Genomic DNA, 12265 nt, shown 5'->3' with positions numbered 1-12265 from the left:
CTTATAAATTAGTAAGAGGTAGTTAATTTAAAAAAAATAAATTAACTATAGCGGTAATTATCTAATTACCAAGATTCGTCACTCGGAAGCACTAACAAAAGGTTTTAGCGCCAGCAAACACTGTAAAAAATGAGAAATCACAAGCCTTGTGGGGTAGGATGGTTACACCCATGATCATCCTTGTCTGTTGTTTGATCCTTTGAAATAAAAATTTTAATGGTTGAATTTGTCGAACACATGAATTCGATAAATAACACTCATGATTATCCTTGTAAGATTATGACTCGATCCTTTCAACGGCAGCGGTGACAAAATTCCTCCACTGGCATCGTCCTTTCTTCTTTTATGGACTCTCTCTCAATGATGGCAACATTAGTGGCCTTGTCGTCTTCCCCCTTTTCTCCTACTTTTCTCGTCAAACTCTCTCGCTATCTCTTTTTTATTCTAGTTATCTTCATTCTCTCTCTTCCTCCATCTCTTCCTCTCCATTTGCTCAACGGTAAGGTCTCCTCCGATCCCTCTTCCATGATTGTCCTCTCCTCCTTCCTCCCTTTTCTTTCTTTATTTCTTTCTTTCTTTCTACATTTTTCATGTTTTGCTCTCTTTTTTATTCTGTTGATCTCCCTCTTTGTTCTTTTTTTCTGTTTTATTTTCTTTGTTGCTACATGTGTAGTACTAAGTATAGGTATTGTGTGTTTTTCTAAAATTTTAGAATTAGAATAAACATTTTAGCAAATACAATAAGTATTTACACCCAACAAATGAAGTTTTTCTTTCTTATTTATAAGACTTATTTTTTGTCAGGTACTAGTTCACTGTTTACAATCCTTTGTGATTATATTATTAATTAGTGAAAATTATAGCGCTTTTATAAAGGGGAGACTCATTAGTGATAACATATTTATTGTTCATGAGTGCATACATTTTCTAAAAATAAGATATATGAGGGTACTGACATAATGTTAAAGATTGATATAATCAGTAAGACCTATGATTGGATGAAATAGAGTTTTGTATGGTTTATGATGGAAAAATTGGGATAGGTGAATTGGATGGATAAAGGCTTATATGTCTACTTTATCTTATTTTGGTATTATGGATAGTACACCAACTAGTTTGTTCAAACGAAGCAGGGGTCTTCGACAAGGAGACCTGCTCTCTCCATATCTTTTATGTTGTGTGTATAAGGATTATCATTTTTACTCTACAAAAGAAGAACAAAATATCCTTTTTCAAAGACTTCGACTGAACAGTAGATGTTCACCTATCAACCAACTTCTATTTGCAGATGATTTATTACTATTGTGTAGAACTACCCAACACAATTATCCTAATCTCTCTCTCTAGACTACATCTATATAGAAGACTAAGTAGGTAGCAAATTAATTTCTCTAAATCTGCAGTTTCTCAATAAAAACACATTGTCGTCCATCAAGACAGCAATAGCCAATTCCATTAGAGTTCCTAATATAAGGTGCAAGAAAAATAGTTGAGATTTTTGTCAACATTCAACAGATCGAAGAAGGCAACATTTTCTTACATTAAAAAGAGGGTGGCAAAGAAGTTGGTGCACTAGAAGAAATCATTCTTATCAGCAAACGGACGAGAGGTATTAATTAAAGCAATTGGTTTAGCTATATGAATTCACACTTTAGGATGCTTTAAATGTTCTAACACTGTAAATAAACTACATCACATGATGATGCAATTTTGGTAGGACAGAAATAGAATGAAAAGAGAATGCCATGAGTGAGTACGGGTTTGGAGTTTAAAGATTTAAAAGTATTCAACCTGATAATACTAGCTAAAATAATCCTAACTCTCTTTTCTACAAAGTCTTCAAAAATAATTATTTCAGATACATTATATTTTCAAATGTGGAGATTGAAACTAGACTTTCATAGACTTGGTAAAACCTTTTAGAGAAAGAAAAGTTTTAGAAAATGGGTCCAATGAAAACTTACCACACATAATTTAGTTAGAACTTAAAAGGATCCTTATTTTGGATTTTGGGGAGTAGCCCCCTTCAAAATAATATTTAATGAGTGTAACCTTTGAGCACTAACTAATAATAGAAATAGAGAAGTAGAATTATCAGCTGCTTCAGATTTTTTTTTTAGACATAATCCAACAAATTGAACAAATTCCTATCAAAAGAGAAGAAGATTCAATTATCTAGTACATAAATAAAGCAGAAGTATATATAGTTGCCTCAGAATACATACCTGTATATCATCTTTTTCATTCCCATCATAAAAATTTCAATCCATGATTTAGAAAGGCAAAATTTTAAAATAATATTTGAAACCTGAAAATTCAACCAAAGAACTTTTTGTTATATTTTTTGTATATATAATAAATTATACTTAATTCTAAGACAATAATATAATACATCTATCTTAAACTAAATATATACTAATAATTAAAAGATATAGAATCACTTTTTTTTAAATAATAACAAAATTTACGAATTAAGATACAATTAAACTAATAATTTTTTATGTGTAATTTTTTATTATTTTACAATTTAAAATATATAATAACAAATTTTACACATATATAAATCTTGATTTTTTTTTCTATTTAATTCTTATGCTCTATTTACAAGGGATTATGAAACTTTTGTTGGTTTTATACTTTTAATTTGTATAATTTTTAAGTTTATATTAACATGTATTTATATTTTTGTATATTTATATATAATTTTATATATATATTATTATAATTAAATTATTTTGATTAAACTACAGTTGAATCAGTTAAGTTAAATCGATAAAAAAATATTTTTTTAATAATTTTTTTTTATTTTTTAGTGTGTTTGACAAATTTCTAATAGTAAAAGTAAAAGCACTAAAAAATTTAAAAAAATATCCTTTTTGATAAGCTACAATTTACATATTTTTTTTAAAAGATATTTTTCTCTTAAAAAAATATGTTTTTCATATAATAAATGAATAAAAAATACTTTTATCTTCTTTTACCCAAATATAATTGATAGATAAAAAAATATTTTTACATGAAATATTCAAATATAAAATCAACTTTATTTTATTAAAAAATCTTTTAAAAAAATATTATTAATTTTTTTTTAAAATAACACCCAAATAAATTCTAAATATCTAGATCAATAAATCAATAATTAAAACGGTTTAATAATTAGTCCAATTTTCGTAATACTGTTGAAAACCAAAACGTGGGCCTAATCCACTCTATCTGGCCCAAATAATGATGGGCATAAAAAAAAACCACACAAAACATGAGTATTTCCTCAAATCCAATATTTATTCCGTGGCACATCCAAATTAAACCACGTATTCACCGACCAAAACCCAAACATAAAAACATCAATTCCCTGTCAAAAAAAAAATAAGAAACATAAACTCTAAAACTTGCACCAAAAATTAAAAGAAAAAAAACACACGCACACACAAAGAGTAATAATAGACAAAAACAACTTCAGTCCTTATTAAAGAGTGAATTAGATTATTTGGCTAGAGTTTAACATATACAACATATAAATGAAAAAAGATCTTGACCAAAATAAAAAGAACGAAAAAAATATAAGGGAAAATTGATAATTTAGTTCTAATTAATTTAGTTCTAATCACTTCAAAAGAATTTTCATCCGCGTTGGTTTAGCCTTTCTTTTTCCCTCTCCTCACTCTTTATTGGCTAATAAAATTTAATGGGTACTTACTAGAAAAAACATGTCCTCCTCTTCTTTTCTACATAAAATCTTACATTCTATTTCTTTTCCTTTATGAACACTATCTGGCAATTGGATTTCTTGTGGGTGAATAAATTTTTTTTTTCCTTTTAACAAAAGAGTTTAATATAATAAGCAGAGCAAGGACAACAAGTAAATAAAAAAATAAAAAAAATTACAAAGAAACTCATCAATTATTTTTTGTGCTCCTCCTTCTTATAGTGTACTCCTGATTTTGTACTCCTAATTTTGTACTCGAGAAAACATCTTCAACCACTCCAATCTTATTAAAACTCGGTCAATCCAATTGTAAGATCGCTAAGCGAAAGTTCACCAGTTGCATATCTTCTTTTATTAATTCTTACTAAAACTCTGATAATCTGATAATCTGACAGCATCCTTTCTCCCCTCCACCTGCACAATCTCGTTGAAGTCTCCCATAAAGGCTGACATAACTCTGCAATATAACTTAATTTCTCCCACACAATAAATTTCTCTTCTCTTGTATGAACTCCATACACCACAAAAAGCATAATTGAAATTATTTTTCTTAGTAAGACCCCTTCAACACACAACCAAAACTCCCCTTTATGACAACGAGTCATTTTAAACATTATTTCATCCCAAATTAATACCACTTGAGGCACCCTCCAACTCAACATATTCTCATCTCGCAGCATCACTCTCCTGAATTCTTATTACATCAAATTTCGTCACTACCCGTCACTTAATCTCAAACAAACCCAACGTATTCAACTTAATTTTTTCTTAAGGTTCTTGACCATGCTCAATATTCCATCACCCATTAACCCCCTACTATTCCAAGAATAAATTATTTTAATAAATTATTACACACTTTTTTTTATTTTTGGGCCTGTAGCGTCTTGCTTTCTCTTTCTGTTTTGCCAATCTTCCTTTTTGAGCAATTTGTTCATTTTGTACTTGAAGAATAGCCATAATATCATTTTCTTCATTGTATAAAATTGCACCTGATTGAAACACTAGATCCCAAGTTTTTCTATTTTCAAGCATCTGCTCCTCCAAAATATTATTTATGTTTCTCTCACATCCTTCATTCTTGTCCGAACCACCATCATCAACCACCCTCTTTCCAACTACTTCTTCATCATGTTCCGATAGCTCTCCCTATCTCTTTGTCAATGTTGTTCCCTTTGTGCCGAAATCCATGCCACTATTATTCACAATGCCATCCCTATCACGTGTTTTTTCATCAACGTCTTCTCCACCATCATCATCAACATACACACCCAACCCACCAGTCCTTCCATTCAATGTCACTGCCGGGAGAGTAGCGGCTTAGTTCTCCGCCACCAACTCTTCCTCGATATCATGACCCAACATAGGTGGCGTCAGGGTTGCCCATTTTTCTTACCACGTTGAACCTCCTTTGCCGTGGCCAGTCTTTAGCTTTCCTCTTTCAACACCGATTCGGTCTCCCTCGATCTTCTCTGCGCCGGTTTCTAGCGCAAGTTTTGCAGATGCAGCTTCCTGCACACTTGTCATAGACCCTTCTCTAGCGTGCCCATCCCTATCGTGAAAATCGTGCTCTATTTCCATCAAGCCTGACTTAGATTCTAGACCCAATCCAATATCACCGAACCGGTTGATTGAGGAAGCCGGGTCCAAAGATCATTCTCTATCTTTTTTGGACATCTTTGAATTGTTGGGCCTAGCACCAAGCCTACAACGAACCTTCTTTTTCTTATTTCTTTTGCCCTCCTTTCTAATCCATTAAAGTTACCTTCATAAATCCATGTTACTGTATCTTCAGAATCAGCTTCATAATTAATATGATCACATCCCACACAATCCGCTCTCCTTTCAATTCCTTCATAAATTGGTTGATATGTTACCTTTTTTACCTGATTTTGTTTTGAATGATCATTAATCCACTCATTCAAAATAATTTTAGGAATTACCAACCTGCCCTTATTTTCTCCGTCTTCCCTCAGCTCTCCCATCACCACATCAGTAGCCTGGTCGTTGAAAACCGCCGATTTTGTAGCACGTGCACTCCTTAAACTTGTACCCTCACACTCTCTTTCCGCAACTGTTCTTCGTTGTTCACAACTATAGTCACTTTTTTCATTAGCTTCTTCATAACAATTCAATCCAAAAGCCTCCCGTCCCACTTCTTTCACTAGCACATCAAATCTACTGATACCTATTGTGATATGGACCCATTCATTAATCATATCCATGATACAAGTATCAATTTGCACTCGTCCAACACTAAAAGACATGCACGATTCTGTCACTTTGTCACAACCAACTACTTCCCCCCATTGGCCTCCTAACATACTAAAGGTATCTGCTGACCACGCATGTAATGGAATCCCATAACATTCTAACTACACTCTTCGAGTTTCATATCACTCCGTCTCATCCCATCTCCATTTACTATGGAAGAATTGCAAGAGACTATGCATTTTAAATGTATGTGCTTCTTCCGCATTCAATACAGAATCAAAAGTCAAAAGAACTTTACATGCTCCCAATTCCCGTACTTGGACAACTTGAGGCAGGTTTTTTTCAATCATCTTTTTCAAGGAACTTAAATCAATTGCCTTCGTCGTACTGCCGACCAGACTTCTCTGTAGCCATTCCAGATTCTCTTTCACCACCGATACTTTCACTTTCTTTGTCCACCCATTTCCATGTGAGTCTGGCTCTTTTTGGTGCCTTGTTAGTTTCTCAACTTGCCTTTGGTTATCTCCTTCCTGAGGTTGAGGATTTGTCTTGTTCTGACTATCACCTTCTTCCTGAGCTGTCTTTCGGACCTTTGTCTCAGTTGTTCGTCTATACTTCACTTCTCCCACGTACACAATCTTTCCTCTCAACCTCATACAATTCATTTTTGTTATATCCTTCAGAGCTCCACCTTTCGTTGTGTATCGGATGAACGCAAAAGCATACATATTACCACTTTTTTGTTTTCGTGATACATAAATGTCGTTAATGCGTCCAGTCCAATTAAACAGATGGAATAATTCATTCTTCGAAATATTTTCAGGGAGATTATCAACAAAGATGGAGAAAGACTTATTTTTCAATTGTTGATACTCTTCTCAATTCCAAATCCTATGATCTTTTACATGTTCTATAGTTCTAACCCACTGTATGTTTTCCACCCTCTGTCTCATTCCTTCTCTCATCTCTCACTCCTCACTCCTCCACCACAAACTTAATTGTGGGTGAATAATTAATTGGTAAGTTTTAGTTTATTAGAAACTACGGAGCACAGACACTTTGTTGAGTTGTCGTGTCTGCGTATCAGACATATTTCGGACACGACACTCATCGACAGTCATCCGACACACATGTCTGTCGTGTCCAATCATATCTTAATAAAAAATAAAAAGTTTTTCTTCGAACACACTTGGACACACCTAAATACCATCACATATCAACGTATCTAGCCTTATTCTTAACTTGTATTCTTGAAATGAGTTTAAAAATAATATATATTATTATTTATTAAAACAAAAAATATTTTAAATACTTTTATCTAGTTAAAAGAATTTTATATTTTAATACTAATAAAATATCAAAAATTTATTATAATTTATTTAAAAAAATTCTTTATATTTTATATGTATGTTGTGTCTCCGTGTCATAAAATTTTAAAATTCGTGTGTCTGCGTGTTCCGTATCATATCGTATCGTATCGTATCGTATCTGTATCAGTGTCCGTGCATCATAAATTAAAATCTTATATAAATTTATATTTATCCTAAAAACATAAAAATGACTATGAGATAGAAACTGAAAAAGGGTTTTACAAACGAGTTTGTATTATTTTTCTTATGAGATATTTAAAATAATAAATGATTGAGACAACTAGTCTTAGAGTAACGTCAGAAAATCAAAATTTTTTTCTCAATAGAAATACTCTAGTTTCTACTCAAAATTATTTGACTAGCATTCTCTCAGTTTCACATGTTGAAAATTGATAAGTATCTTGGTTTACTATAATAGTTCATCATAGATCAAAGAAAGTGACTTTCAATTACATTTAAGGCCGGATAAAATTTCTCAAAAGTTACAATATTGGAAGAGAATTCTTTTATCATCAAGTGGAAGAAAAATGCTAATTAAAGTAGTTGCTTTAAATGGTCTGAAGCTCTTTTGAAGGATATTCAAAAAGATATGATGTATTTCTGGTGGGATAAAAAAGGTTCAAAGCAAAAAAACATTGAGTGAGTTAAAAAATTGATTGTAGAGTAGATAATTAATCTAAAATATTTATTTTATCTTTTCTATATTCAAAAATCAATTAATATATTTGTTTAAAAAATATATATATAAACAAAGAATTCTTTAATTACATGCTTATTGATATCTGATTTTAATAAAATTTAATTTGGTATAGGTAATTTTTATTATATGTTATTGTGATTCATTTAATTTGTTGGATGGATTATATATAATTTATTTCAAGGCTGGCCATTTTAGTTCACCCTTTCATTTATTTTATTCTCTTTTGTTATTGTTGGGGACCAGAAAGTCCTTTTCAGTGGTTAGATATTAATGAAGTAGAAAAAAGAAAATATTTGATGAGAAATTTAATTATTTTGTGCTTCACTGCTTTGAGCTACATATATGGACCATTAACACTACTTTATAACGAAAATTAATTTTCTCAATTTTTTTAATTTACATATATTTCTTTTAGTCCCACACTTATAAAATATATAATAAAAGATTATACTTTACCTCATTAAATTAAAAAAAAATAAAAGGATGCAACTCCTTTATCACAATATCTTGTCCAATGAGCACATATGAATTTTATCATTCTTCATTTTTCTGTCTACTATATCAGTCGGTGTGTTTTTTCCTTTTATATTGTTGCATTGCCTTATCCCTTATCTGTTCAGTATGGGATGTGGTTTATACCCATAAATGAAGAATTAGATATACAATTATTTTTATATATTTTTTAAATAATTTAAATTTTTTAACAATAAATAATTTATAATATTATGGAACTAAAATTTATGAGTTAAAAATTTTTGAATTTTAATTATTGTACTTATTTATTTCACTAGATAAAAAAATAGACATATGTACTATATACACGTTTTAAATTAAAAAAAAAGTTCTTACATAAAAAAGTGGGTTAGATATAAAATTATTTTTTATAATTATTATTATTATTAGAAGAAAATAGTGTTCATGATAGGAATTCCCTTCACTTGATGTTTTATTTATATATTCTTCAAAAAAAATTTAAATTTTTTAAATTTTAAATTTTATTATAGAGAATAAAATATTATTTATTATTATTTTTTTATAAGTGAGACAAAAAAATATAAAAAAATTCAATAATAAAAATTTTTACTTTATCTTCTAAAATAAAAATTTAAAATTTAAAATTTAAAAAATTTAAATTAAAAAAATACTCCAATCCTGAATCGTTAACTACAAATTAAAACCCCCTCCCCTCTCGCTTTCTCTCTTAACTTCTAGAAAGTTAAAGGCATGCAGACATACATTATTATAACTTATTGAAAATTAAAAAGTCATGTGTTTAAGTGTTGAAAATAGTAAAAAAATTATGTGTTTTTTAATTTATAAATTATATATAATAAAAATATTTAAAAAGGTTATATATACATAATTCTTTTTATATTTTCATTATATATATTATAGAAATTATATTATATTTATATTTTCCAAATTCAAAAAATAATACATTTTTATTAGAATTAATGATATACTATTGAATATTTATGTTTTAACTAATATTTTCTATTATTATGTTAGAATTATTTCTTTTTAAGGTACATGTGTATAGTATACTATTATTAAATTTTATTTTTAATTTCTAAAACTATTATTTGATATCATTTATAATATTCAATAAAGACTTATTATTTTTACGTAAATATCTGGATTTTAGACAAAAATATTTTTTAATAATAATCCAAAAATGGGGTCAATCGAATTTGATCAGATTATTTTTTAATTTGATTTTGATAGGGAACTATTTTTTTAAATAGTGATTAGACAATAAAATAATAGATGAGTCAAGGCAGTGGAGTGTGAATCCACTATACACGCCCTCAATTTCCAATTTCCCATGGTTCACTCATCAATCTAATTGAATCTAATCTAAAAAAAAAAAACAAGAAATATATAGTATAGTTCTTTTTACGTTATCATCAAATCAAGTTTCACTCTTTAAAGTTTGTCGGATCATGAAATCGCCGTACAGCATTTGAACATAGATAAATTTGCCCCAACTTAACTTGTATAAAATACGTACATGTTTAAGGGTAAGGAATCTAACATTTTTTTTATTTTTTTTTTAAATTTCGCAGATCATATGTGATTCTGAAATTATTGAAAGCTATTCGGGCAACCCCTTATTTATATAAGATTCCAACGTCGGTACCGAGTTATGGGCTTAAAGAAGTATTAATCAAATTATGTTTTTAGAGAAAAATAAAATTAATGAAGTGTGATGTCTCGTTATTTTTAATAAATTTTTATATTTTATATATGCTTTTAATAGTTTTTTTATTATTTAAGTTAATTTTTTTATATTTGTATATTTTAAATAAAATTTTCATAATTAATAATAAATTTAGAATTATTTTAAAATGATTGTAGATACAGGTTATATTTTTTCAGAAAAAAAAATATAACTAAAGAGTAATTTACGAATATTATTAATCCTGACATTTTCATGTCCAAGTAGTTATAACTTGAGCTAATATCCAAAGTTTTAAAATGATATACGTATGTCTATAATAGACGTTTAATTTGAGACACCTACCACCATCATCTTCTCGTTGCAAAACTCAGTGTTAGAAGTGGCGTCCGGCGCCCAAACTATCAAGCCCGGTGTCCAAAACATGGAGGATCAGCACCGGGCGTTCGCACGAACTTGCATGGTTTCACGCCCGGTTTGGACGTGCTCAAGCACACACTTCATTCTGGGCGTGGGACTTCAAAGCCAGGCATGGGAGCTTCTTAAAGGAAAAATCAAACATCAACGTCGGCCTTGGATGCTTGAATCTCGACGCCAAGAACATTTAACTCCCAGGATTCATTCCGAGTTAAAATTCTCCAAGATTTTAAGTGATTAGTGAATGTAAAATTTTTCTAAAAAGATTAGGTGTTAGTTTAACTTGAATTTGAATTATTGTTTAGAGTTAGTTTAGATTTAAATTCTTGTTATCTATCTTACTTTTAAGATAAGATTTGGTTTTAGTTTTAGTTAGGATTTGAATTTGTTCTGGAGAAATAGTAACGTAACGGAATCACAAGTAAATGAGAATCCGATATTACGATAACCCACTAGACGCGCCAAAATGACAGCGTAGAAAATCTTGAAACCGTTACATCCGGACGTTAAGGACGTAATTAAAAGACACTAAATGCTGGAAAATAGCACTATTCGAAGAGGTCGAGATAAAAGTGAAAGGGACTCAGCAGGTAAAGACACTTGATCCATACCACCTAAAAACACTACTGAGTTTAGCATTGGAGTGGCTTGCAGGTTATCCACCTGGCATGGTTCTATACACACCAGAGTCAGGATCTCGAGTTTTTACCCCTTCAGTTTGTAAACTCACATCTAATACAAACATTTGGCACTGTTTGTGGGGATCCTACTTTGCTAAGAATAATGGCCGAACATCGAATTCACACCGCAATCAATTTAGAAACCCCATTGAAAAGGCAACACCGAGAAGACAGACACGAGATTGAAATCACATCAAGTCAAGAAGAAGCACTTCCCGGCTGTGAAAACCCGGGAACCTCGAACTCGAAAACCCGTCATACAGAAGTTCACCATTTTGCTGGCCTCGGAGATGACTATCACTACACCATGTAGGAAATGCGACATCGGGTACAAAAGCTAGAGCGTTACCAATTGGAACTTGAACGACGATTAGCCGAGCACTCATTGTCTAGACAGTATCATTCTCGAAGTCGACCAACCAGGGAACGCGAGGAGCACAATCCCAGAAACCCTGAACAAGGGCGAGACCACCAGCAAGGCTCACGTTCACCCAGCATCAAAGAGACGAGAGGAGGTTGCCACGATGGCATAATGATTCACGAAGGGCAGATAGACGGGTATGAGAAGAATCACCATCTGCCCAAACAAAAAGGAAAAGGGCTCTACAGAGGAGTCCTAGCCCTAAAAGGGACAGAGAGTCTCGAGAACACATGATAATGGGTCAAACTCCATTCGCTTCCCATGTTCTTTTGGCACGATTGCCAAAACATTTTGACAAGCCTACTGATTTGAAGTATGACAGAAAGATGGATCCTCGGGAGCGCATTGATGCCTTTGAGGCAAAGATGAACTTAGAAGGAGTTGAAGATGCAATCCGATGCAAAGCTTTCCCGGTCACTTTGTCGGGACCAGCTTTGGCATAGTTTAACACGCTACCCTCCGGATCGATGTCCTCCTTTGTTGACATCAAGGTCAAGTTTTTGGCTTACTTTACCACTAGAAGGACCCAAGCAAAGCATCCAATTTCTCTATTAGGGGTGGAGCAAAGGGTAGGCGAGAGA

The 12265-nt window shown here is 31.2% G+C and overlaps 1 long non-coding RNA gene across 1 annotated transcript; it reads left to right on the top strand.

Annotated features, from left to right (window-relative positions):
• The first annotated feature begins 440 nt into the window (after positions 1–440).
• Positions 441–10189, top strand: LOC140184301 (uncharacterized). Its single transcript, XR_011880727.1, has 3 exons — positions 441–499; positions 1516–1609; positions 10054–10189. It is a non-coding gene; the product is annotated as an uncharacterized lncRNA (long non-coding RNA).
• The last annotated feature ends 2076 nt before the right edge of the window (positions 10190–12265 follow it).

Source organism: Arachis hypogaea, chromosome 4 (assembly GCF_003086295.3).
Source record: "Arachis hypogaea cultivar Tifrunner chromosome 4, arahy.Tifrunner.gnm2.J5K5, whole genome shotgun sequence".
In the NCBI taxonomy this organism is placed as follows: Eukaryota; Viridiplantae; Streptophyta; class Magnoliopsida; order Fabales; family Fabaceae; genus Arachis; species Arachis hypogaea.
This window is presented reverse-complemented; position numbering and strand designations above follow the sequence as displayed.